The sequence below is a fragment of the Neoarius graeffei genome, chromosome 1 (genome assembly GCF_027579695.1).
Source record: "Neoarius graeffei isolate fNeoGra1 chromosome 1, fNeoGra1.pri, whole genome shotgun sequence".
Classification (NCBI taxonomy): Eukaryota; Metazoa; Chordata; class Actinopteri; order Siluriformes; family Ariidae; genus Neoarius; species Neoarius graeffei.
In genome coordinates this window covers 123,267,768-123,295,622 of record NC_083569.1, presented here as the reverse complement: position 1 = coordinate 123,295,622, position 27,855 = coordinate 123,267,768, and the positions used below count along the sequence as shown (strand labels likewise).

The 27,855-nt window shown below is 42.7% G+C and overlaps 1 protein-coding gene across 2 annotated transcripts in view; it reads left to right on the top strand.

Annotated features, from left to right (window-relative positions):
• Nucleotides 1-27,855, top strand: part of rock1 (Rho-associated, coiled-coil containing protein kinase 1) — a 98,555-nt gene that overhangs the window by 25,451 nt on the left and 45,249 nt on the right. The gene's annotated exons all lie outside the window — the stretch shown is intronic.

Here is a 27,855-nt window from a genome sequence, read left to right as displayed (position 1 = left end):
CGTCTCTCCTCGTCTGCGGGGAATCTATAAAATGACCAGCCCTCCTTTTGGCCCTGTCTATTGGTACAACCAAATGCTGAACAAGATATAACCATTCTCGAAAGATCTACTCCCACACACTTGATAATTAGAACGGGTTCGTCTAATGCCGCTTTTCCACTACAAACGCGGCTGTGCCGTGCTGAGTCGGGCTGAGTGGGGCTGTTGGAGTTGCATTTCGACTACAACCGCGCTGAACCGTGCTGGCTGGAAGTGGGTGGACACATTGGGTGGAGTTAGCGAAAGTGGGTGGACGTCAGGTGATGTCGTTAAGCAGCGCAAACAGTGACATCAGTGACAGTGGCGGAACAAGTCAGAGCCGGGCCGGGGGCGGGGCAAATGACCGGGCCCTTTATTAAAGCTTATCATAACATCATTTTAGGCTACAAAATGTCCGCAACTGCGGTGTTTACCAATTTCAACACTACCGGGTGCAACTATGTTATTTAGTACATCAAGTCCTTCAAACGAACATGTAACTCAGAAACAAAAAACATTAGGATACTGTACATGGCTCATAATAAAACATCAATAGCCTATACTGCGCACATTATTTGAAGGGCATACGAATGAGCGCTCAGAGGTTGCAACGGTGACAGGAAGAGTCAGAAATAAAAGGAGGGCGGTGCAAACCTCACTGAATGCACTGTGTTTACCAATTTCAACACTCCGGGGTGCAACTATGTTATTTTGTACATTAAGTCCTTCAAACGAACATGTAACTCAGAAACAAAAAAACATTAGGCGACATACTGTACATGGCTCATAATAAAACATCAATAGCCTACTGCGCGCATTATTTGAAGGGCATACGACGAGCCTTGCGCTCCGCGAACTCGTCCACGATGCTCTGTATGTCACTGATTCAGTGAGCTTTTAAGCGGTAGTCTCACGACCCGAATAGTAAACAATAAACATGGAGGACATGGAGTCGTTAGTGTTGCTGGTCTTGGTGCTGTGGCTTGTTGTCACCGACAACGCGGACAGATACTGGCAAGAGCGTATAGATGAGGCGAGGCGCATAAGGCTTCAGAAATTCTCGTAATTCGTAATTATTCTTCTTCCGGGTTTGCGGTGTTTACAGATCCCAGCGCGCTCGCGGGGCGTGTGGGCATGTGAGGACACTCCTCCTCACCAATCAGTGCACAGGGGAGTGTCTGCTCATGCCCCCAGCCTCAGTCGGCACGGTTTGGCTCGCTTCAGCCCCACTCCAAAACGGTGCGAGTTTTAGGGGCTAAGCAGGGCTGAAACGAGCTGAGTCGTGCTGGTTTTTGGTAGTCGAAATGCGAGCCGTGTCGGGCTGAAGTGAGCTGAAGCGAGCTGAAGCGAGCTGAAAAAGGGTAGTGGAAAAGGGCCATAAGTTCTATGCGCGGCCATGCCGTCCAAGATGGCAGATAAACAAATATCATGTGACCTCGTGACGTCACGTGCACGCTCTCTATATGAGGACCAGTAAGTTATAACCAACTGGACCATCCTTGGGCCCCCAGACTTTTTTTTTTCTTGACATAGAACTGACCTGTGTGCGCGACTGTTTTCTTGGGTAGAACTTTAAGCACGTTTTTCTTGAATTGTCTGACATTTTCTTGTAAATTATATTCAGTTTGTAGTGTAATTAGCAACTAATGTCTCGTATAATTTACCTTTGAAGATCTCAAAAATGTGCCTGGAAATAGCTGAGAAGCATCTCCAGGCATCTAAAGCCCTTCAGCTTCCCCCAGCCACATTGGTCCAGGCCTTTGGCCCGTCATTCAGACAGGCAGAAATTTAGACGGACAGACCACATTTCAGACTTGTGTGTCCTGTGACAGTCTGATTTAAAATTCCTTATTTCCCACACTGCTATCTAGACATTGATCTGTCTGTCGGCCTGTCTGGTTATCTATATATTGACCCGTCTCTCTGACTATCGGTATATTGACTTGTCTGTCTATCTATACATTGGCCTGTCTGGCTATCCGTATATTAACTTGTCTGTCTGTATGTATATTGACCTGTCATGTCTGTCTGCTGGTACATCAGATTGTTTATTGTCTGTTGTACCCCAGGGGTTTATCTAGAAAAATTTAGTATGAGGGCGCTCACCATGGCGGGGGGGGGGGGGGAGATGGTGCCGGTTGTCCGTCCCCCCCACCTCCGCCGTGCGAAGCCTTTGAAAAATTGAGGCTACAATGGGACATTCTGAGGCTATCCGAGAGGGAAATTGTAACAAATTGTCTGTCAACATTGAAAAGGAAAGAAGTAATCATCATCTGCCCCGGACAGTCTTTGGCTTTCTTCCGTTTCGTGCCGCGGGATGACATCTTTAAATGCCCAAGTGTCAACAAAAACAACTCGCGAACTACTTCTGTCAAAAGCTCCCGCGCCGGTGGGTGAAAGGTCATTCAGTCTCGAGAACTCTCGCTCTACAAGTCAGCTGACCTTGTATGTAACCCATGTCGAATCTCGCGAGAGCAGCCGCGACAAGTAAACAACATGGCGCCTCAGTCTGGAAAACGCCAATTCGGATCGTTTTTGCACCGTCTGGCAGTGTATCTACTATGATTGGAATATTTTTGGAGCAATTATAACGTATTTGATGATCAGACACATCGTCACGTGGTGTTGCTGGGATGTTTTCACGGAGAAAAGATCGTTTTGAGAAAGATTGCATGTTGTGCAGTAGCATACAAGTGCATGGCCTAAGTGTGACTTGGGGTTCAATCGGCATTTCAGTAAGGGGGCGCACGCCGAGAGTAAGACGGCGCAGCGCCCCGTTCCCCGGTTTAGACGAAAGCCTGTACCCCATTCCCACCCAGAGTGAAGGCCGTATATTTTCCGTTATTATGCTGTAATGGTGTCCTGTCTGAATGGGAGAAAAACAGTAAAGTTGAAACGTTAATCTCTCCCCTGGTGTCCTAGTAGCATTGACGGTACTCTTGTTACGGATCCAGTGGGAATCGGAACCATCAGGTTTACGTGTTCCGAGGTAAATGAGTGATATTGTGACGGAACTACACACACTGCCTCAGTGTAAAACAACTGGCAGCGAACTCAAAACAACAAGCAAAGAAAATATCCGATAGAAGCAAAAATGTTATAAATGGCCTTTGCATTAACAAAACAAATGTTCAGAAACAGGAAGAGACTCAGCAGAGACCTGATGCAGCTCGACTCGTGCCATGTTGCTAGCTCGCGAATGTCTCAGCTTGAGCTTTTCACAACAACGGACTCACCGCCTCATGAATTACGCATCATATCCGGTCTCGCATGGTTCGTACGTCTCACCATTTGGATTTACTTACGAGCCTTTGATTGGATAATTAGTGCAGTGTTTCAGCTGCGACAATTCTTTTAACACTAACTAATGCAGTGAGTAGCTTCTCATTTCTTAAACCACCATGCTGGAAGATGTATCCTGTGCTCATGGAAAAGATGTTACTGTGCCTCAGAACGTCAAATTATTGGTATCAAGCAAAGAAAACAGCTAAGGAGGTTTGAGCTGAAATCACTGGAATTGGGTTAAGAACTGACCAACGCATTATTAAAACCTGGAAGGATAGAGATGAACCATCAACTTGACAGGAGAAATGTGGTCGGAAAAAACTCCTGACTGACCATGACTAGAGATCACTTAAATACTTGAATTCGAATCATAAAAATAATCGGTAGTAGAACTCGCAATGTGATGAGAACTCTCAGGACTAAACAGCTGTGCGTCCATAAGAGAACCACTTGTTAGTGAGACTAATCAGGAGAAAAGGCTTCAGGTTGCTCGGGAACATAAAGATTGGACTATGGAGAAAGGTCATGTGGTCTGACGAGTCCAGATTGACCCTATTCCTGAGTGATGGGTGTGTCAGGGTTAGAAGGGAAGCTCATGAAGCGACATCCCATCATGTATAATATCCACTGCACACCCCTCTGGAGGCAGTGTGATGATCTGGGGTTGATTTCAATTGGTCTGGTCAAGTCAAGACTCAACAACGTTACGGGGCAATAAAATGAGGTCCGATGATGACCTGAATGACCAGGTTCACATCAGTGGGGGTTTTCTGATGGTACGGGAATAAAATTAGGGTTCGGATTGTGAAAGAGTGGTTCAGGGAGCATGAGGAATCATTTTACACATGAATCAACCACCACAGAGTCCTGATCTCAACCCTAGTGAGAGTCTTTGGGATGCTGGAGAAGACTACACAGTGGTTCGACTCCCCTGTAGTCAAGACAAGATCTTTGAGAAACATTAATGCAACTCTGGATGGAAATAAATGTTGTCATGTTGCGTCAAGTTGCTGAAACAAAACCATGGTGAATGTGTGCTGTAATCAACGCTGAAGGCGGAGCAATGATTTGATTTATATTAGGGTAATTCTGCCCCAAATCACCAGATTTAGAAAAATGTTCGCCACTGACCATCTCAGATTTGCTTCATACTTTCTGGAAATATTGTCAGTGTGCCCAATAAATAGCGTACAAAACTTTAGGCTTGTACCTTCGTTAGTTTCTGAGATATAGGGGCTTTAAAAAAGGGGCGTGGCCCCAATTTCACTTTGAAACACGTGCTACAGAAAACGGACCTAACTTCCATAAGTCATTACTTTTAAACTATTCATGCAAGAGACATGAAATTTTCAAGGATCGTTCTTCAATGCCAGACGCCTTTAAATACTAAAATAGAAAGTTCACAGTTCAATATTTGACAAGTTATGGCTTGCTGAAAATCATAAAAAAATGTGCTTTGGAGCAACTTTGACGCCCCATATCTCCACATTAAAGCTCACCAGACCTTTCAAATGTTCTTATTTATTACTCATGTTATAGTACTCTTTAGGCAACTAGGTATGTGTTCAAAAGAAATCAAACTTTCTGATTTATTAGGCTTTAAAAATAAAATAAAAAAAGATTTTGCGCCTATAATTCAAATGTATGACAAGGTCTACCATAAAACCAATTATACCACTGGAAAGAGCTTGTTTTGATTAGCAAATGCGCAGAATATGAAGTTGGTACCCTAAACCAAACTATAAATATTAAGGTATCAAGTACAGCATGTTTTACGATAGACGGAAATGCTGTTTTAAGGCATGTTACAGTACAATACAATTACAAATCTACAGTGTAGGAAAAATAACATGAAAAATGCTTTATTTGAAGAGCTTAAACAGTGTATTGATTTGCTTTTCCGCATCAGATGGAAGTTTATACCGCCTGCCAGTTGATGTAAGTGGGGCATCACTGATTTTCATGACCTGCACCAGAGGGACCCAACAGTTACCCTCTCTCCTGGGCCAGCTGTAAGTCTGAGAGGGACCATGAGGATGCGTAAATGTTACTTGTACATCTTGTTCCTCCTCTGATAATGCACGAATGTTGCCTATCCACCACTGTTTGTCATACAAACATCCAGAATATTTACCAGGAATTGTATCTGCCAGAGAGACTGCTGATTTAACAGGGGTTTTATGCGTTACTTGTGGCCGATTCCCACTCATATCCACAATGAAGCTAGGACCACCTGACACCCTGCTGACCTGCAGCTGGTTGGACATGATTGGAACGAATGAGTGGTTGTCTCCTGTTCCAGGAATAGCAGCTGACCTTGAAAATCTTGTCTCCAATGCTTTTCCACTCTCCATAACTTCCCCTGTACCAACCCGGATGAAATGGATGTTCTTGATATGTTTTTCTGCCCACAAAACCAGATCAGACGGGGTTAGTATGTGATCACTGTAAGCTAGCTTGAGCTGCTGATCGCTTTACAGTGCCTCCAATACCATCACAGGGTGATTTACCATGAGAAGTGGCAGAGAAATGCCATTCTGCCAAAAGTCCAAAATCGTCTGTATGCTTTATTAGATTTGTGAAATTTTTATAGTTTTTGTATTGGGCTGCTGATCCGTCACTGAAGTAAATGACCTTTTTCAGCTGGGGATGTAAATGGCAAGTGTCAGATAACGGAATCCAGGGACACATGTCGGCCCGGGGGCATTTTAAGTTATTGACAGATTCAGAAAGTACAGTTTCTAAACTTTCCAATGATGCCTTCCATGTGGAGATCTGACAATATTTGAAGAATGTGTGGCCTTTTGAAAGTGTATACCTCTTAAAACAGGAAAGGGAGAAAATCGCCCTCAAAGTTTTCCATCTCAGCTACTCTGGGTGCAGGGCGGGCACATAATGGTGCTCATTTGCATGACATTAAGGAAAGCCCTACCCCCTACTAGCTAGCACGATGCTACTGTCATGTAAACAAATCACCACGTCAATTTTCCTTCCATGCAAAGTATGCCCAAAACAATTATGAAGTGCAAAAATAAGTCCTAAAGTATACTTTAACGTTTTGTGGTTGAAAAATTACTCACACCGTAAGAAAGAGCACGATGATGACACAACTAACACAACGCTAGTTTCATGTAACCAAACCACAACAGACTCCGTTACATGCAAAAATAACCACACAACCTTAGATTAATAAACTCACCCCATCAGAAAGAGAAACGTCGCCTTGCACACACCAATGCCTCCGATGGAATGTGTAGTCCTAGAACACTTCCTTTTGGTTGCGTTTTTTTTTTTTTTGCTAGAAATGGTTATTGTCGATGTTACTACCGTGCGTCTGTTTGCTTCGCGGTGTTTCAGTTCCTCTGCGCTCTGTTTAGCTTGCTCATTCCATAGTGAAATTACACACCTGTATGCAGCTTAAGTAGCCACGAGCTCAGCTCGTATCATACAGCCGATTGGCGAAAAAAAAAAACCCCAAAAGACTTAAATCGTCATGTGAATGGCCCATATGGTAATTTACCCACACCCCCCAGCAGGCTACAGTCCTGACAAAAACGAGACAATTTGCAACAAAAAATGTATGCTTTTCCAACAAAACAATCTACAACCCCGATTCCAAAAAAGTTGGAACAAAGTACAAATTGTAAATAAAAACAGAATGCAATGATGTGGAAGTTTCAAAATTCCATATTTTATTCAGAATAGAACATAGATGACATATCAAATGTTTAAACTGAGAAAATGTATCATTTAAAGAGAAAAATTAGGTGATTTTAAATTTCATGACAACACATCTCAAAAAAGTTGGGACAAGGCCATGTTTACCACTGTGAGACATCCCCTTTTCTCTTTCCAACAGTCTGTAAACGTCTGGGGACTGAGGAGACAAGTTGCTCAAGTTTAGGGATAGGAATGTTAACCCATTCTTGTCTAATGTAGGATTCTAGTTGCCCAACTGTCTTAGGTCTTTTTTGTCGTATCTTCCGTTTTATGATGCGCCAAATGTTTTCTATGGGTGAAAGATCTGGACTGCAGGCTGGCCAGTTCAGTACCCGGACCCTTCTTCTACGCAGCCATGATGCTGTAATTGATGCAGTATGTGGTTTGGCATTGTCATGTTGGAAAATGCAAGGTCTTCCCTGAAAGAGACGTCGTCTGGATGGGAGCATATGTTGCTCTAGAACCTGGATATACCTTTCAGCATTGATGGTGTCTTTCCAGATGTGTAAGCTGCCCATGCCACACGCACTAATGCAACCCCATACCATCAGAGATGCAGGCTTCTGAACTGAGCGCTGATAACAACTCGGGTCGTCCTTCTCCTCTTTAGTCCGAATGACACGGCGTCCCTGATTTCCATAAAGAACTTCAAATTTTGATTCGTCTGACCACAGAACAGTTTTCCACTTTGCCACAGTCCATTTTAAATGAGCCTTGGCCCAGAGAAGACGCCTGCGCTTCTGGATCATGTTTAGATACGGCGGCTTCTTTGAACTATAGAGTTTTAGCTGGCAACGGCGGATGGCACGGTGAATTGTGTTCACAGATAATGTTCTCTGGAAATATTCCTGAGCCCATTTTGTGATTTCCAATACAGAAGCATGCCTGTATGCGATGCAGTGCCGTCTAAGGGCCCGAAGATCACGGGCACCCAGTATAGTTTTCCGGCCTTGACCCTTACGCACAGAGATTCTTCCAGATTCTCTGAATCTTTTGATGATATTATGCACTGTAGATGATGATATGTTCAAACTCTTTGCAATTTTACACTGTCGAACTCCTTTCTGATATTGCTCCACTATTTGTCGGTGCAGAATTAGGGGGATTGGTGATCCTCTTCCCATCTTTACTTCTGAGAGCCGCTGCCACTCCAAGATGCTCTTTTTATACCCAGTCATGTTAATGACCTATTGCCAATTGACCTAATGAGTTGCAATTTGGTCCTCCAGCTGTTCCTTTTTTGTACCTTTAACTTTTCCAGCCTCTTATTGCCCCTGTCCCAACTTTTTTGAGATGTGTTGCTGTCATGAAATTTCAAATGAGCCAATATTTGGCATGAAATTTCAAAATGTCTCACTTTGGACATTTGATATGTTGTCTATGTTCTATTGTGAATACAATATCAGTTTTTGAGATTTGTAAATTATTGCATTCCGTTTTTATTTACAATTTGTACTTTGTCCCAACTTTTTTGGAATCGGGTTTGTATTATCTGAAATACTGATTGCATTCTTCAAGATCTCAACTTGCACATGATGGAAAAAAATGAAAATGACAAATTTCGGAAAAAAAATGCTTCTTTTGCGATTTTTCTCGGATTCATTTCGGCCAACATGTGTCCCTGGATTCCGTGAGGTGACACCTTTTTTAAGAATGCATGCACGGCCACTGTATCATGCTTAAGGCAGTCACTTATTATGCAGATAGACATGCATTTCGTTACTTTTGCACCATCTTCATTCTTTGCTCTAACGTACACTGCAAATGGGTGAAGAGTGCATTGGCTGTTGTCCCAGTGGGATCCCCGGGCAGAATCCTGTACACAGAATGAATAGTTTTCGGCAAAAGCATAATACATTCATCCGCTGACAGATTTTCCTTCAAATTCTTCAAATTTCCACTCTGGTGTTTGGCAATGAAATTGTTTTGCTAGTTTGTCTGCTAGTAGGTTATATGCCTTAAAACAGCATTTCTGTCTATCGTAAAACATGCCGTACTTGATACCTTCATATTTATAGTTTGGTTTAGGGTACCAACTTCATATTCTGTGCATATAACTGTTTTTATGGTAGACCTTGTCATACATTTGTAATGTGCATTTGAATTATAGGCGCAAAATCTCATCTCTTCTCATTATCTCTAGCCGCTTTATCCTGTTCTACAGTATGGAAGCCGAGAGAGGCCCTTCATATAATCTTTTTTTTTTAATTCACCTTGTTATCCCGAGATAACAACATAATTCAGGATCTTGAGAAAACAACACAACTAATTCGAGATCTCGAGAAAACAAGACAATTATTCCGTGATCTCGAGAAAACAAACAATTATTTCATGATCTCAAGAAAACAGCTGAGATTTCTTGCATAGCTGCGCCCCCTGTGGGTCAGACAACGAAGACTTAGGGCGTCTGCGTGCTCTTGCGACAAGGCTTTCGCAGATAGCTTTTCGCAGACAGTTGTAATTTATCGTTGAGCGGGGAGTAATAGGCGTGCGCGATGTTATTCACCGCCACAACGCAAGGGGGCGCAAAGTCGCGAAATTACTAGGAGTAGTTGGTGGGTGTGGTTAGTGGAGTGTTTATCCTCTGGTTACTTATAATGACTAGAATTGGAGTCGTATAGATGTACGTACTTCCTCACTTCCTCGATCAACCGCTCTTCGTGCTGCTCCATCTTCGCTCGTGTTTTTAAAAATGGCGGTCGTGAAAACAAACCAAACCGGGAAAGTAGGGAAGCGGAAGTGCGTGTACAGCGGATGTAGAGTGGACCAATCAGAGCCCTCTTGTCTGCGAGGCTTCTGCGGTGGTCACAATTTTTGGGAGGTGCGCGCAGAGCGTCTGCGAAGGTGGGGGGGGGGGGGCTACACAGACGCCATCTGCGAGGACTGCGTTGTCAGCATAAATTGGCCTTTAGAAATTGGCGGACATGTAACGGAGCAGAAATGGCTTTTTACGGTGCCTTGAGAGAGACAGGAGCCAGTCTTCTGCGGAGGTGCCGCGGACTAATTTTGAAATGATCCCTTATTAAAAGACTTAATGCAATCTCTCCCTGTGTCAACCCCTGATCAAAATATTGCCTTATTAGGTGATCGATTATTCCAGACATTCTAATGACCAAAGTTGCGTCTATACAGAATGAGAAATAGCCCCAAAGTCAGCATATCACAAGTCTCTTGGCGCACCTGAATGAACCATTTCTCAGCTGTTTACTCGAGATCATGAAATAATTGTTTCTTCTCGAGATCTCGAATTAGTTGTGTTGTTTTCTCGAGATCCTGAATTAATTGTCGTTATCTCGGGATAACAAGGTGAATAAAAAAAGGATTATATGAAGGGCCTCTCTCGGCTTCCGTACTACAGGGTCGCAGGCAATATTTTTATTTTTTTTAAAAGCCTAATAAATCAGAAAGTTTGATTTCTTTGGAACACGTACCTAGTTCCAGACTACCAACCAACTTCCAGATGAGATCAAAAATGCTCCTACTGTTGTTAGTTTTAAATCCAGGCTCAAGACAAAGCTGTTTTCAGATGCTTTCACTTGATTAATTTTTACCTAAGTAATTCATTTCCTTTAACATTTAAATTTCTTTAATTTCCTTAATAAAATTTCCTTAATAAAATAAAATAAAATTTAATAAAATTCCTTTAATTTCCTTTTTATTATTTTTATTATTCCAAAGATCAACCTGCCACAGGGACTAAAGATGCAAATTAGCCGTTGGCTATAATCTTGCGTATTTACATGTAAATGTTTTTATTAATATGCATTGTCCCTGTTAAAAGAATAATATAAAATAAATAATAAAATAAACATAATTTCTTTTAATTTTGATTTTAATGATTTTACTTTCTTTATTTTAATTTCTTTTTAATCTTGGATTTTAATGATTTTACTTTTACTTTAATTCTTTGTTATTGTGATCCTCGTAGATTTTGTCTGCGGGACGATTTTATTTGGTGATCCTCGTAGATTTTGTCTGCGGGACGATTTTTTGGTGATCCTCGTAGATTTTGTCTGCGGGACGATTTTATTTGGTGATCCTCGTAGATTTTGTCTGCGGGACGATTTTATTTGGTGATCCTCGTAGATTTTGTCTGCGGGACGATTTTATTTGGCGATCCTCGTAGATTTTGTCTGCGGGACGATTTTATTTGGTGATCCTCGTAGATTTTGTCTGCGGAACGATTTTATTTGGTGATCCTTGTAGATTTTGTCTGCGGGACGATTTTATTTGGTGAGCCTCGTAGATTTTGTCTGCGGGACGATTTTATTTGGTGATCCTCGTAGATTTTGTCTGCAGGACGATTTTATTTGGTGATCCTCGTAGATTTTGTCTGCGGGACGATTTTATTTGGTGATCCTCGTAGATTTTGTCTGCGGAACGATTTTATTTGGTGATCCTTGTAGATTTTGTCTGCGGAACAATTTTATTTGGTGATCCTCGTAGATTTTGTCTGCGGGACGATTTTATTTGGTGATCCTTGTAGATTTTGTCTGCGGGACGATTTTATTTGGTGATCCTCGTAGATTTTGTTTGCGGGACGATTTTTGGTGATCCTCGTAGATTTTATCTGCGGGACGATTTTATTTGGTGATCCTCGTAGATTTTGTCTACGGGACGATTTTATTTGGTGATCCTCGTAGATTTTGTCTGCGGGACGATTTTATTTGGCGATCCTCGTAGATTTTGTCTGCGGGACGGTTTTATTTGGCGATCCTCGTAGATTTTGTCTGCGGGACGGTTTTATTTGGCGATCCTCGTAGATTTTGTCTGCGGGACGGTTTTATTTGGCGATCCTCGTAGATTTTGTCTGCGGGACGATTTTATTTGGCGATCCTCGTAGATTTTGTCTGCGGGACGGTTTTATTTGGCGATCCTCGTAGATTTTGTCTGCGGGACGGTTTTATTTGGCGATCCTCGTAGATTTTGTCTGCGGGACGATTTTATTTGGTGATCCTCGTAGATTTTGTCTGCGGGACGATTTTATTTGGTGATCCTCGTAGATTTTGTCTGCGGGACGATTTTATTTGGTGATCCTCGTCGATTTTGTCTGCGGGACGATTTTATTTGGTGATCCTCGTCGATTTTGTCTGCGGGACGATTTTATTTGGTGATCCTCGTAGATTTTGTCTGCGGGACGATTTTATTTGGTGATCCTCGTAGATTTTGTCTGCGGGACGATTTTATTTGGTGATCCTCGTAGATTTTGTCTGCGGGACGATTTTTGGTGATCCTCGTAGATTTTGTCTGCGTGATGATTTTTGGTGATCCTCGTGGAAGAGCCACGGGAAGAGCGCACTTTGAGTTAAACCCATTAATAATAATTAATCTCGCTGCTGATTCCTTTTTTGAACTTTTATTTCTACTATTGTTTAATTCTTATTATTTTTCTTCCCCAATTATTTTATGTAATTTTATTTTCTATTGTTCACTGTTCTGCTTTTACTTCTGTAAAGCACATTGAACTGCCACTGTGTATGAAATGTGCTATAGAAATAAACTTGCCTTGCCTAGTTGCCTAAAGAGTACTATAACATGAGGAATAAATAAGAAAATGTGAAAGATCTGGTGTGCTTTAATGTGGAGATATGGAGCACAGGCCTGGAATTTCGTCATTTTAGGGGCGGGGCCTCTTGGTCTTTTGTGCTGTCAATTTTTTGAGGGCACGAAGGCCATAAAATAAAACAATGATTTTAAGTTCATGTCTATAATGAATTTAATTTAAGGACTAATGACTCTTCTGAGGAAGATTGGAGTCTCAGTCGAAACTATCGAGCAGGTAAAGAAACATCTCCGACACTATTATGTGTGAAGATTAGAAAATATTGAACACATCAAAAATTGTAAGACTTAAACCTATATCCTCCCATAATTTTTGTTCAATTGACACCGAATGTGCGAGAGCATCTTCAGACTGTACTACTACGCAGATTGTTGATTCATCAAAATTGAGCCTGGAGTTCATCAGAATGTTTGACTGTAAATGGAACATATACTAGCATGCAGGCTACTGATTAACCCATAAGAGCCCAGACCCATTTCTCAATCAAGAGAAATTATTGAGGAAATAAAATGAACTAAATAGACGACAAAGAAAACATTTCTGACCTTTTATTTTTTAAAATAGCACTTTCATGTCTCAAGATCTGAAATATTAAATTGCAGATTTGCAGAACACTGCAACACTATTACACTGTTAACCCCAAAGTTCATTCTGTGCAAACAGTTTGAGTAAATTCCACTTTTAAAGATGAGTTTTATTGCATTACTTAAACAGTATGAGTATATGAAGAGTATATGAGACAGTCATTGGGTTACTCATTTTTGTAATTTAAACAAACTAAAACTATCCTGTTTTACCTCAGGCCACAGTGCTGCCCTGCTGTGATCGGCTCAAAACTCAAGACAAGTTGAGTTGACGGCTGCAGAGGAAGTTGCGCCATTTTCTAATTTACACAGAGCAGTTTAAGGTCTTTGCACTTTTGACAGCAAGCTAATTAGCATGTTAGCGGCTACAGTCGGTACCCGGCACGTTAAAAGTGGGTCAACGTTGTAACGACATAACGCTACTGTACAAGCAATGCTTATTTAACGCTAACAAACTTAAGCCCTATATGTTGAAACTCCTCTCTTATTCGTTTGTTAATTTATCACACAGTCTTACCTCAGTCAACTTCTTCCTTCCTTCTGTGAAAATTCAACGTCTCAGACGCGGACACAAGTGGGCGGTGGATGCGTTTGATTAAGTCTCCTGGTTGGCTGGTGATAGATTGGTGTCGTTATAGCACGTCGGAGCGGTTCATGCCAGGCTCGAGTCTGATCCACCACTGATGAGCTGCCCAATAAGAATCCAGAATGTCATCAAAAGACGTTTGGTTTTTTTTCTCAATAGACGCGGGTGATGTTAAAGCCTATTGGCAGTCACGAGGCAGACTACAAAACCGCAGGGCATCAAGGCCACTGTGGCCTTACGGCAGATATTTTTTCCCAAGGGCACAAGGCCAAATTGCCCTCGTGAAATTCCTGCCCTGAAGGGGCGTCAAAGTTGCTCCAAAGCACATTTTTTTTTATGATTTTCAGCAAGCCATAACTTGGCAGATATTGAACTGTGAACTTTCTATTTCAGTATTTAAAGGCGTCTGGCATTGAAGAACAATCCTTGAAAATTTCACATATCTTGCATGAATAGTTTAAAAGTAAGGCCAAACAAAATAATGTGTTTTCTGTTTCCTGGGTTTTCAAAATAGGGTAGGTAGGTAGGGAAAAAAATTTTGGGGTTTATCCCAAAAGTTTACGACAAATTTTCTAGGGTAGGTAGGAAAAAGTGAGAAGTTTCCTTTGCAAACTTTTTTTGCAAAATACTCGTTAAACGTTTGCAACTGATCCCAGACTGTCAGAACTGTGTGATTTGTTGTAGGAAACAATGCTGTAGTTACTCCATAGTTCTTCATTTGGAAATTTTTAATTGTTGTGAATATCTTTTGCATTGCAATAGGCTGATTTGACAAGCAAACATTTCTGTCCACCGTGTCGCTTTTTGCTCCGAGGCGAACCTCCATTTTATAGGCACCCGGAAGAATCGATGAAATGTACTGCGCATGTGCAAGCAGTCATTTTACATCCGACCCTTCGAGGCATGAACACAAGGGTGGCCAGTTTTTCTACTTACAAATCTAAGATAATCATCATTGTAACACTAGCAAGAATACGCAGCTATGTATTCGATTGCATCTAACGGTGACCCCTGTCTAGAAATGCCTACGAAATTTGGCTTTGCTGCGACCTTCGGTGTCCGAGTTATAAACGTTTAAAGGTGGGCTGGAGCCATGGATCAAATCAAAACTTAAGTCGCTGAGCAGCGCTTGCACGGTGGCGAATGACTGGCCGAGGCACCGTCCTACCAGGCCGTGCCCGTGCTGGTTTGAAAGGGCTGGGGTAGAGGGAGGTGCGTGTTGGTTGTCAATTTACTCCTGATGGGCCTCGAGTCTTTCAGCAAATACCGAGTGGTTTATATGATACGCCCTAGCGGTTCTCGTTTGACTCGCCAGGTGGCTGCCAAGCAGGTAGGGTCGGGCGCGAGAAATAGTTTGTTTATCTTGGTCATAAACAGTTGAAGGGTCGCGGTGTTTTTACAGGGTCGGTCGGGTAACCGGAAACACCTGTATTATTTTGTTTGCCCTAATGACTTATGGAAGTTAGGCCCGTTTTCTGTAGCACGTGTTTTAACAGTGAAATTGGGGCCACGCCCCTTTTTTTAAAGCCCCTATATCTCAGAAACTAATGAAGGTACAAGCCTAAAGTTTTGTACACTACTGGGCACACTGACAATATTTCCAGAAAGTATGAACCAAATCTGAGATGGTCAGTGGTGAGGCCTCTGGTGAGTTCACATGGATTGACCCATTAGTCAGTGCGTTTACATGCACATCCAAATCGAGCTACTGTCGGTAATCGAGCAAAGGGTCCCAGCAGGGGTGCCAGAGAAATCCAATCCTACATGCAACTGTGAAATCGAGCTATTGTGCAAGGTGCATTGTGCACCCGAGCCACAGGTGGCGCTACACGCCCCATCGTTCGTGTTGGTACACTTCCGGTTGTCGTCATGAAGAAGAGCTATAGTGTTGCCAGATACTGCTGACGTTTTCCAGCCCAAAACATGTTCAAATCCGCCAAAATGCACTTAAAACCTCCCAATCTGGCAACACTGGCAGTTCCGTGTTCAAGCTGTTAGGCTTGCTCTAACAGACTGTATGGCTACAAACTGTCCGGCGCGGACCACTGTTTTGTAAGACAACTTATTTTGCACAATTGTATATTTTTCTAAAGTCCAGTTTTTGCTTACAAAAAATTTTTTTTTTGCTTACAATTTAACTTGTGTCTTAATAAACACAAAGTTCAATTGTTTTGTTTTTATTGACATTCTTCAGATGTTGGACATATATATATATACACATACACACACACACACACACACACAAATACAATGACTTGTTTATGTACACAATTCACAGCTATGCAACAGCTGTACAGATGTATTTGGTGATACAGTAAGTGAGCTAAATTTTAACAGTGCAAACAATGCCACAAAAAGAAAAGATTCATGCGTTGTCATGATTCGTTGTCATGCCGACCGAGGCTGTTGTGTTTCCCGCTTGTGGTCTCGTCACTCGTCACTTCCGGAAGGGGCAGTGCTGAAGTAAGTAGCTCCGACTACGTAGCTCGATAGGGTTTACATGCACTAAGTAGCTCGGCTACAATCGCATAATCTAGGTCGCGTAGCTCGATTACGAGAAATCAAGTTCAGTTCGATTTCAGCCGAGCTAAGGTGTTTCCATGGCATTTAGAACTTCGATTTCAGTAGAGCTACGGCAGAAATTCGATTTTCTCTATGTGCATGTAAACGCACTGAGTGTGTGTGTGTATTCGCTGTCTGTATATCTGTGTAACTATGAATCTCTCTGCACATTTGTTTGACCTGTCTGTCTCAATTTATTTATCTGTCTTTCTGAGGTGTTATTCTGAGGGTTTCATTAAGAAATGAAGCAGGGAGTGGAACAGTGGGCCCAGCCCAGCAGGGGAGAGTGTGGGCGGAGGTATCCCCCTCCTGCTGGGGGAGTCTGGGGGGGCCTCCCCCAGAACATTTTCAATTTTTAGACGCCATCTGGTGCATTCTAAGCTCCATTTTCACGGCTCATACTGACCATTTTTATTGCTATTTTGTGTGTGTTTATTATCAGTTTGTGTATGAAACTGAGTGTATAACATAACATATTTTACATTTCACCCTTCTGCACCTTCCTTTGTTTGCCTGAAAAGAAATGCGTCTTCACGGTCGTTCATTTTTAAATTAGCCTAGGCCTATTAGATAAGGCCATCCTTGGAAAAAAAATCCGTTTCCTGTCCACCGGGTGAGCAAAAAAATTTTCAGTCAGGAGGGAGGGATTTTTTTTTTTTTTATATATATGGATGGATAAGAAATTGCAATGCTGTGTTTGCTTTTTCTTTCAGTCCTTTTTTTATTACAAAAGCAGACACATTTAATAAAATATGACAGTTTAATCAACTGAAACTTGTACAAAAACTTTAAGTTAGCATTTTAAATGCTGACTGCAACATTTGCAAAACTTTTACAAAGGTACTTAAAATGTCCGACACACGGACTTTTTGTAGTTCTAAATCGAGCGTTAGGCCGAGTTCGGATGAAATTACACTATTAAAATGATCACTGAATGATTTGTTTTTCTGAATCTTTACTATTTTGTTGTTCGCTAGAATACCATTTTGCGATTTCACACTTAAGCAAATGTTTGAAAACTCCGGATCTGCTTCCTTCATGGTGGCTGCCATTTTTTTGTACCACACGGCGCATGCGCAGAGCTGATTCGACAGGGCTTTCCACAAGCGCCGGCTGCGGCTACACAATTAAGTCCAGCCGGCTACTTTAATGACTATTATTTTTGTAGCCCACAGGCTCTAAATATTAATTTTCGATTTTAATAAAATTAAATGTTTATCTAACGGACTGACAATAATGTCAAACTGAACCGCACTCATTTAAGTTGTGATTCGCGCTGTTTGTACCGATAATAACCACAAATTCCCCGCCGACTTCATTGATCAAGGGAGAGTAACTCATCCGCGGCCCCGACATGCGGTGTGTGCGCGCGCACTCGGCGGAGGCAGTAGTGTGTCGGAGGGAACAGAAGCAGAGATAACACTTTAGTCTCCGGTAAACCAGTCTTCTCTCGTTCATTTACGTGCTGGCATCAAAAGACACCGTTGGTTGTAAATGAACCCAAACTGAGTGGTTGGAGTGTATTTTCATACACAAATGGAGAAATGTTGGCTGAGTGTGTAATTGTCGCCCCACTGCAGACCGTTGTCGTTGTTGATTCATAGCATGCTCAGCTGCGTGAATGTGTCATGCACCGAAAATAAGAGATTTACAAGCCAGGAACGCCTTATGATGCAATACGCAAGAAAAGAAAGAAGATTTACTGCCATTTTACTTTGTATTTGAGTAAAGTGAATAAATAAATGGTCTGTGGAAAATGCATTTAATCCTGGGAACTGCGTGCACAGGAGTTTATTTTGTGTTTACTCCCCCCGGCTGGCTACTTATTTGTCATGGCTGGCTAGTATGAGCCTTAGTGGAAAGCCCTGGGAATGCGGAAATGTCAAGTTCGAGTTTAGATTTACGAACCCGAAAAAAATGTCGAAAAACCGGCGTTAAAAAAAAAATTTCAACCGCACAAACGGCGCTCACCCGGCCGGTGGACCGGAAACAGTACGTTTTTTAATAATGGCCTAAGTCATTACTCTTTCATCATGTTTACCGATCTCTCCTCATATGGGCACCTTTCTTGCCAAACTTGGAAAGAATCTGGACAAGGTTGGTTGCTCTGGCAACCTGTCACCTTTTCATTTTGAGCTATAGTGAATCAGAAGCGAGCTTTCTGGCGCCCCAACGTTGCCACGTCAAGCAGCCAATCAGCATCAAGCTTTCATACGGTGTAGCCGATGGGAACAGCCACTGATAACCATCGGAAAGAAAAGGTCTCGGAAAACAGGAAATCAGCTAGCATTGTTGGTTGAGGAAGTTTGAAAAGTACCCGGCGCCAGGCTGATCATAGCTGGATTTTGCGCCAGGCCTCAATTGCTCTGTTATTCTGTCTGTCCACCTGTCTAACTATGGGTCTCTCTACTCATCTATTTGAAGTGTCTTCCTGACTGTCAGTCTGTCTAACCCTGTCTGTCTGTCCACCTACTCCTTTATCTAGGTGTGTATGGATCTGTATATCTGCGTCTGCCTACCTGTCTGTTTATCTCCCCATTTGTCTACCTTCCTGTTTCCGTATTGACCTATCTGTTGATCTTTTTTTTTTTTTTTTAACCTGTTTGTTTACTAGTTTCTCGTCTTTCTTATGGCTGTCAGCGATCTGCCTGTCTGAGTTTTGGTGCTGAATGCTCATATTGAAATGTGTTTGCTGTTGCGTGTTAAACTCCTCCCAGTAACACTCGGACCTCGTGTGTGTGGTTTCCTGCTGCCCTGCCGAGTAGTGTCAGTGAGACAGGTGTCGGATTACAGTGGATTATTAGTAAATAACACGACGCACGCTGTGGGACACATGGCCTTTAGTCTCATGCCCCTTTTCCACCAAAGCAGTTCCAGGGCTGGTTCGGGGCCAGTGCTTAGTTTGGAACCGGGTTTTCTGTTTCCACTGACAAAGAACTGGCTCTGGGCCAAACCGGTTCCAGTCTAGCACCAACTCTCTGCTGGGCCAGAGGAAAGAACCGCTTACGTCAGCGGGGGGGCGGAGTTGTTAAGACCAACAACAATAGCAAGACCGCAAAAGGTCGCCATTTTTAAATAAGCGACGAGATATCATGGATGCAGTAAAGCAGCAGTCATCCATTATTGTTGTTGTTGCCTCTTCTTCTTCTTCTACTCCGTGCTGTTGTTGTTGCTTCGATGCAGTGGTTACGTTAGACTTTTTCATTGTCCGTCATTTTGACGGACAGGGTCGTAAAAATTCCGTCATTGTCCATTATTATCTGTCATTTTATTTTAGCTTTTAAATGACAATGTATATAGGCTATAAACGCTATATATTTAATAACTTGTGTTTTCATGGACTCATTTTCATTTAAAAATTAATTCACAGAACAGGCTTGTATTATTTAATCATTTATTTATGATGCAAAAAGATGAACAGAGATTCTGACGTTCAGTCACTTGTGAACCCATTTTCCCTCCGCTAAAAACATTGCGGCTGTTGAGCCTTAACGGGCATATGGACAATGTTATTTTACAACGTAGCAAGACAATTGCAGTTCAAATATGAACTACAACGATTTAAGTGACGATCTAATCTGACCTGTTTGCGTGAGCTCAAACCTTCCTTCTGGCCCGCATGGATTTAAATTGGGAGCTCGCTTGTGCATAATCAGAGTCGTCAACGGAGACTGCTGCCGAGGCAATTGTCATTAAATTTTGCGTCTTTGCCTCGGACAGACGACTTCTCATTGACGTTTTAATTTTATTCTGAAGGCTGAACCCGCGCTCTGCTGCGACACTGGAGACTGGAATAACCAGCGCCACTTCAGCCAAAGTTCTGAAGTCGGGAAACATTTCTCCCAGGGAAGTGATCAGAAGCTGGCAAGAGCCTCGGCTCGGTGGAGCCTGGAACCTGACACGGAAGGTCTTAAATAAAACGAAGTTATGTTTAAATGTTATGGCACTTTTCCACTACCCTTTTTCAGCTCGCTTCAGCTCACTTCAGCCCGACACGACTCGCGTTTCGACTACCAAAGAACAGCACGACTCGGCTCGCTTCAGCCCTGCTTAGCCCCTAAAACTCGGACGGTTTTGGAGTGGGGCTGAAGCGAGCCAAAGTGAGCCGAGTGAGGCTGGGGGCGTGAGCAGACACTCCCCTGTGCACTGATTGGTGAGGAGGAGTGTCCTCACATGCCCACACACGCCCCGCAAGCGCGCTGGGATCTGTAAACACCGTAAACCCGGAAGAAGGAGAATTACGAATTACGAGAATTTCTGAAGCCTTATGCGCCTCGCCTCATCTATACGCTCTTGCCAGTATCTGTTGGCGTTGTCGGTGACAACAAGCCACAGCACCAAGACCAGCAACACTAACGACTCCATGCCCTCCATGTTTATTGTTTACTCTCCGGGTCGTTAGACTACCGCTTAAAAGCTCACTGATGTCACTGTTTGCGCTGCTTAACGACATCACGTGACGTCCACCCACTTTCGCTAACTCCACCCAATGTGTCCACCCACTTCCAGCCAGCACGGTTCAGCGCGGTTGTAGTCGAAATGCAACTCCAACAGCCCCACTCAGCCCGACTCAGCACGGCACGGCTCAGCCCGACTCAGCCACGTTTGTAGTGGAAAAGCGGCATTAGTTTGTCGACCCGTGCTCTCATTAAAATGATAGTTTAGCAGATATTCGAGCAGTGATGTTCCTAAGCTTGCTGGGGAAGAATACAATAAATCGACATTTGTTTCATTTTAAAAACAAGAAAACAACTAGCCTAAATGAGCGCTATTGCATTAAGACGTACAGGCAGGGAAACGACACAAACAACCCAATGCATTTCTTTTTTTTAATAGCAAAAATGACGTGTCTTCTGCAGAGAAGGGAAACATTAATCCATCTCACTGTGCTAGTGGTTAGAAAAGTTTGAGCGCGGTCAGGAGCGCGATGGGGGGAACAGCCTTGCGCAGTGCCTACAGTGTATACATGAGCAGCCTATGCACTGAACATCAAGACTGCCGCAACGTCGGCTCAGATTGAAAGTGACGGCAGTGAAGACTATGTATACCCTCCTAAGGCCCAAGCTGTTTTTTTACATGCATTTTTTTATTTCTCTTTGCTATTTGGGCTTATTAGAACCTGATTAGAATAAAAACTAAGCATCATCTTTTGATAAGATGTACTTTTAGAGAAAAAGTATGTCCACATATGTGGATTCTTGTTCCGAATTTCCATAAAGTGCTGTCCACGCATGTGACCACTAAGCCCTAGGAGGATACTGTATGTAAGAAAACTCTGCCACAACTTGCCAGTCATTTCAATTGTGTGTTTCATTATGTTTTATTATTCGGCTATTATTGTTATTGGTAATGGTAACGGTAAACATCCGTCAATGACAGACAATTGTCGATTAACGCGACCTACGCTTCGATGTTCGCGCCAAGGTTTATGCAAACACAGCGACGTAACTGACGTATACAGTGACGTAATGACGTGGCTCCCCTTAGCACCCCAAGCTATGGAAAAGCAAACTGGTTCTCAGCTGGCTCGCAAGTTGAACGAGTTGTGAACCAGCACTGGCCCCGAACCAGCCCTGGAACTGATTTGGTGGAAAAGGGGTATCTGTAGCCCTTTTTACACCGATATTCCTCAGTGTTGCAATAAAGAAGTTTCTTTAATTTTTTCCGGATTTGATTGTTTATTGTGAACCAAATAAAGCAGGTGTAAATCTGCACCAGTGTGTGTTTTTACCCAGCGTGCTGCCATTCCGCAACCAGAGGCGTGACGTAACGGAGTGTCAGTGTCTAGAGTGGTGTATAACGCACTATGCGTCAGAAAGACATATATCCCGAGCACACCGATGTTGCTTTCAAACCAATAACGGAGTGTGTCGGTGCTTTCGTTAGCTGTCTGCATTCATATCACTCTGTAAACATCAGCAAAGTTGCTGCATGATTAGAAATACGTTGGAGGAGAAAGTGAAGCGAAGAGAAGTCGGAAGTGATTTGAGTCTCGGAAAGAAGAACGTCTGTCAAAAACGTCACACCCCTGTTCTGCAATGTCTGCTGTCCCTTTTACACAGACATCGATCCTGTCCCTGTTACTATCAGTCGTTCCAGGCCAGGCTTCATTACTTCAGTCCGTTTGGAGTTCATAACAAACCTCGTCTGGAGAAGCTGAACATCAATCTGGATAATTTGACACTTTTTTTTTTTTTTGCCCCATTTTTCCTTGGAATTTGAAAAGACCCAATATAATGGATCTGGACAATAACTGGAAGGCAGTGACACATCCAAATGTGTACCAGCAGCCATTTTCCTTTTCATACACCTATACACAGTGATGGATCTAAAGCAGATAAACGTGTTTCTGCAGCTATAGTAACTGGACACGATCATCATGGACTGCGCGTCTTAGAACGGAGTTAAAGTTTTACAGCTGAGGCCCGTGCTTTGCTGTCAACACCAGAGTAGAGCAACAATACTAAACAGAACTATTTAATTTTTACAGACTGAAGAGCGTGCCTCCTGGCACTTAACTTTTTTAAAGACTGGTCGCCATACAGGGAGTGCAGAATTATTAGGCAAGTTGTATTTTTGAGGATTAGTTTTATTATTGAAAAACAACTATGTTCTTGATGAACCCAAAAGACTCATAAATATCAAAGCTGAGTATTTTTGGAAGTTGGAGTAGGGCTTTCTTAGTTTTAGCTATCTTAGGAGGATATCTGTGTGTGCAGGTGACTATAACTGTGCATAATTATTAGGCAACTTAACAAAAAACAAACGTACCCATTTCACTCATTTATTTTCACCAGGGAAACCAATATAACAACTCAACATTCACTAATATACATTGCTGGCATTCAAAAACAAAACAAAAAAAACAAATCAGTGACTAATATAGCCGCCTTTCTTTACAAGGACACTCAAAAGCCTGCCATCCATGGATTCGGTCAGTGTTTTGATCTGTTTGCGATCAACATTGCGTGCAGCAGCAACCACAGCCTCCCAGACACTGTTCAGAGATGTGTACTGTTTCCCCTCCTTGTAGATCTCACATTTGATGAGGGACCACAGGTTTTCTATGGGGTTCAGATCAGGTGAACAAGGAGGCCATGTCATTAATCTTTCTTCCTTTAGACCCTTTCTGGCCAGCCATGCTGTGGAGTACTTGGATGCGTGTGATGGAGCATTGTCCTGCATGAAAATCATGTTTTTCTTGAAGGATGCTGACTTCTTCCTGTACCACTGCTTGAAGAAGGTGTCTTCCAAAAACTGACAATAGGACTGGGAGTTGAGCTTGACGCCATCCTCAACCCGAAAAGGTCCCACAAGCTCATCTTTGATGATACCAGCCCATACCAGTACCCCACCTCCACCTTGCTGGCGTCTGAGTCGGACTGGAGCTCTCTGCCCTTTGCTGATCCAGCCACGAGCCCATCCATCTGGCCCATCAAGACTCACTCTCATTTCATCTGTCCATAAGACCTTAGAAAAATCAGTCTTGTGATGCTTCTTGGCCCAGTCTTGACGTTTCATCTTGTGTGTCTTGTTCAGTGGTGGTCGTTTTTCAGCCTTTGTTACCTTGGCCGTGTCCCTGAGTATTGCACACCTTGTGCTTTTTGACACTCCAGTGATGTTGCAGCTCTGAAATATGGCAAAACTGGTGGCGAGTGGCATCTTGGCAGCTTCACGCTTGACTTTCCTCAGTTCACGGGCAGTTAGTTTGCGCCTTTTTTTTTTCAACGCGCTTCTTGCGACCCTGTTGACTATTTTGAATGAAGCGCTTGATTGTTCGATGGTCACGCTTCAAAAGCTGGGCAATTTTAAGAGTGCTCCATCCCTTTGCAATATATGTCACTATTTTTGACTTTTCTGAGTCCGTCAAATCCCTCTTCTGACCCATTTTGCCAAAGGAAAGGAAGTTGCCTAATAATTTTGCACACCTGATATAGGGTGTTGATGTCATTAGACCACACCCCTTTTCATTACAGAGATGCACATCACCTGGTATGCTTAATTGGTAGGAGGCTTTCAAGCCTATGCAGCTTGGAGTAGGCCAACATGCATAGAGAGGGTAATGTGGTCAACATACTCATTTGCCTAATAATTCTGCACTCCCTGTATGATTGTCGGTATTTGAGACAAACTTGAACTTTTACGAAGACAGAAACCGAGTGTTTTTTTTTTTTTTTTTGTTGGACTCCAGGCCATGTTGGCCTCGCTGGTAATGAGCAGGCTTTCGTCTAAACCGGGGTACGGGGCTCTGCGCCCTCTTAAGGCCAATTTATGCTGACAACCCAGTCCTCACAGATAGCGTCGCAGACAGTGTCTGCGTAGCCCCCCCCACCTTTGCAGACACTCTGCGCGCACCTCCCAAAAATTGTGACCACCGCAGAAGCCTCGCAGACAGCGTCGCAGACGAGGGCTCTGATTGGTCCAATCTACATCCGCTGTACACGCACTTCCGCTTCCCTACTTTCCCAGTTTGGTTTGTTTTCACAACCGCCATTTTTAAAAACACGAGCGAAGATGGAGCAGCACGAAGAGCGGTTGATCGAGGAAGTGAGGAAGTACGGACATCTATACGACTCCAGTTCTAGTCATTATAAGTAACCGGAGGATAAACACTCCACTAACCACACCCACCAACTACTCCTAGCGATTTCGTGCCCCCTTGCGTTGTGGCAGTGAATAACATCACGCACGCCTATACTCCCCGCTCAACGATAAATTACAACTGTCTGCGAAAAGCTATCTGCGAAAGCCTTGTCGCAAGAGCATGCAGAGGCCTTTACTCTCGGCGTGCGCCCCCTTACCGAAATGCCGATTGAACCCCAAGTCACACTTAGGCCATGCACTTGTATGCTACTGCACAACATGCAATCTTTCTCAAAACGATCTTTTCTCCGTGAAAACATCTCAGCAACACCACATGACAATGTGTCTGATCATCAAATACGTTATAATTACTCCAAAAAATTCCAATCAGAGTAGATACACCGCCAGACGGTGCAAAAACGATCCGAATTGCAGTTTTCCAGACTGAGGCGCCATGTTGTTTAGTTGTTTACTTGTCGCGGCTGCTCTCGCGAGATTTGACATGGGTTACTACAAGGTCAGCTGACTTGTAGAGCGAGAGTTCTCGAGACTGAATGACCTTTCAGCCACCGGCACGGGAGCTTTTGACAGAAGTAGTTCGCGAGTTGTTTTTGTTGACACTTGGGTGTTTAAAGATGTCATCCCGCGGCACGAAACGGAAGAAAGCCAAAGACTGTCCGGGGCAGAAGAAGATTACTTCTTTCTTTTTCAATGTTGACAAACAATTTGTTACAATTTCCCTCTCAGATACTCAGAATGTCCCATTGGAGCCTCAATTTTTCAAAGGCTTCGCACGGCGGGGGACAACCAGCACCATCCCTCCCCCTCCGCTTCGCTCCCTCGCCATGGTGAGCGCCCTCATACTAAATTTTTCTAGAAAAACTCCTGTGGCCAGAAGAGGTTTCACTAAAGAGGTCAGTGAGTGTAAAATCCCGACCTCCGACCTGCGCTGGCATCTGGCAGACTCAATGGGTCCCGAAAGCAAATTGTCTGAAATCAGCCCCACCGTCAGTAGGACACATTTTTGTCTTCATTTAAACCCAGACATGGTGTGTCTCGGGTCTCGTATTGAGCATTCAAGACTCACCCATGGCTTTTTATTAAAGGGTGAAGATCCACCATCATGCCGTTTCTGTAGGATCTCTGACAATCAGGCATATTTTACTTTCTTGTCCTGGTCTAACCATCACAAGAGAATGATTTTACTCTCAAAGTACTTAGGACGATGTTTTTAACAAGGTGCCACCGCAAAAAGCGTTAGAATTTTTATCACACGTGTATCTGAAGCATCTCATTTATTTATTCATTCATGTAACTTTGTTTGATTTAATTATTTATTGATTAAGAAATTACCATACCTTTTTAGAAATGCTCTTGCCATGAAATAGCCTTAGGGTTGTTTTACAATCAGGGTACAAAGTAGGGATGGCGAAAACTTAAAAAAAAATCGTGGCCGACCACCGAGCCTCATTAGCCGGTTAAAGTCAGTTAACCTATGAGTTTAACAGGGATGCAAACAGCGCGCCTTTTGGCGGATGCCGCCTTTTTCACGGCTGAATCGTGCAGATCCGTTTTTTTTTTTTTTTTTTTTAGGGGGGGCGTTGGAGTATCTGAATAATTTCAACGGCATTTGCTTATTTAGTAATTTTAATACAGAATTTACTCTGATGAAATTATTCAGACACTCCAACGCCCCCCTAAAAAAAAAAAATCGGATCTGCGCGATTCAGCCGTGAAAAAGTCGGCATCTGCGCCTTTAGTTTGTGTGGAGAGAGATGATCTGCAATAACATGCATTGTTGGCTACAGACCGAAACATACTTTCAGAATGCACTGGCCAAGGCAGGACTAAACTCCATGGGCCTTCTAATAAAAAAAAAAAAAAAACAGAATAGTAATTTGTAAGCTAAAAAGCCTGTGTCTACACTTTTCTCTCGCCGAGTGGCAGCTGTCTTCAACTGGGGCGGGAGGGTGGGACGTGACTGAATGGGTGTTTTCTGATTTGTCAGCTGTCGTCCTTACACCGCATGGCATGCCCCAAGCGTTTACAACACAGAATTCCAGGTTCTCCGCTCCAAAATCGGCAGCTTCAAAACGATTGATTTTTTTTTTTTTAACCGACAACCAAAAAAAAAATTAACCGGTTGACGATTCGGTCAACCACCGGTCAAACGGTCATCGGTTAACATCCCTAGTACAAAGTTTGTGTCACGGGTCCAGAATTCAAATTGATTTCAAACCACCAGTTTTTAAGTGAAGGACGAGTTAAAGAACAGATAGGCATGTGTAATAGTTTGCATTATAAGAAGATGAAGTGTCGCTTTAAGCAGGGCTGGGAGAAACAAATGAAGTGATTCTCGGAGAGGACCTTTTTTTTTTTTTTGACAATTCAGAATCCACGACTTCCACAGTGCTTTTAAATACAAGGCTGTAAGCTTTGTGTTAGTTGTCTCTAATATTTATGTCCCAATATCTTGACCACATTTTAGGATGAAAATAATCATTTTAGATATGTTATTTTATATTGAAAAATTAGCTGTCTCAGAGAGGACTTTTTTTTTGGCACAATTCCATACTAATTTGATCAAAAACTTACTGGCATTCAACATTAAAACTTAACTATGTTTCCAATGATATGGAACCAAATATGTGTTTTATGGTATAAAGAATGATGTAAGTGCATCCCTTTTGGAGCTACCTGTGGTCAAAAAAGCACTTTTTCTAAATGACACAAGTAATTTTGCTAAATATGACACATATTGCCATACATTCACCAAAAATAACGTCATCACCAAATTTTTTTTTTGCATGGTAAATAGAGCTATCACAGGGCTACAGTAAACAACCAAGTTTATTTAGTCAAGCCTTTTGATATTGAAGATAATAAGTGTTAAATGTGATTTTTAGCTTCCGTACCCCGATTGTAAAACAACCCCTTAGGTATTGACATGGCAT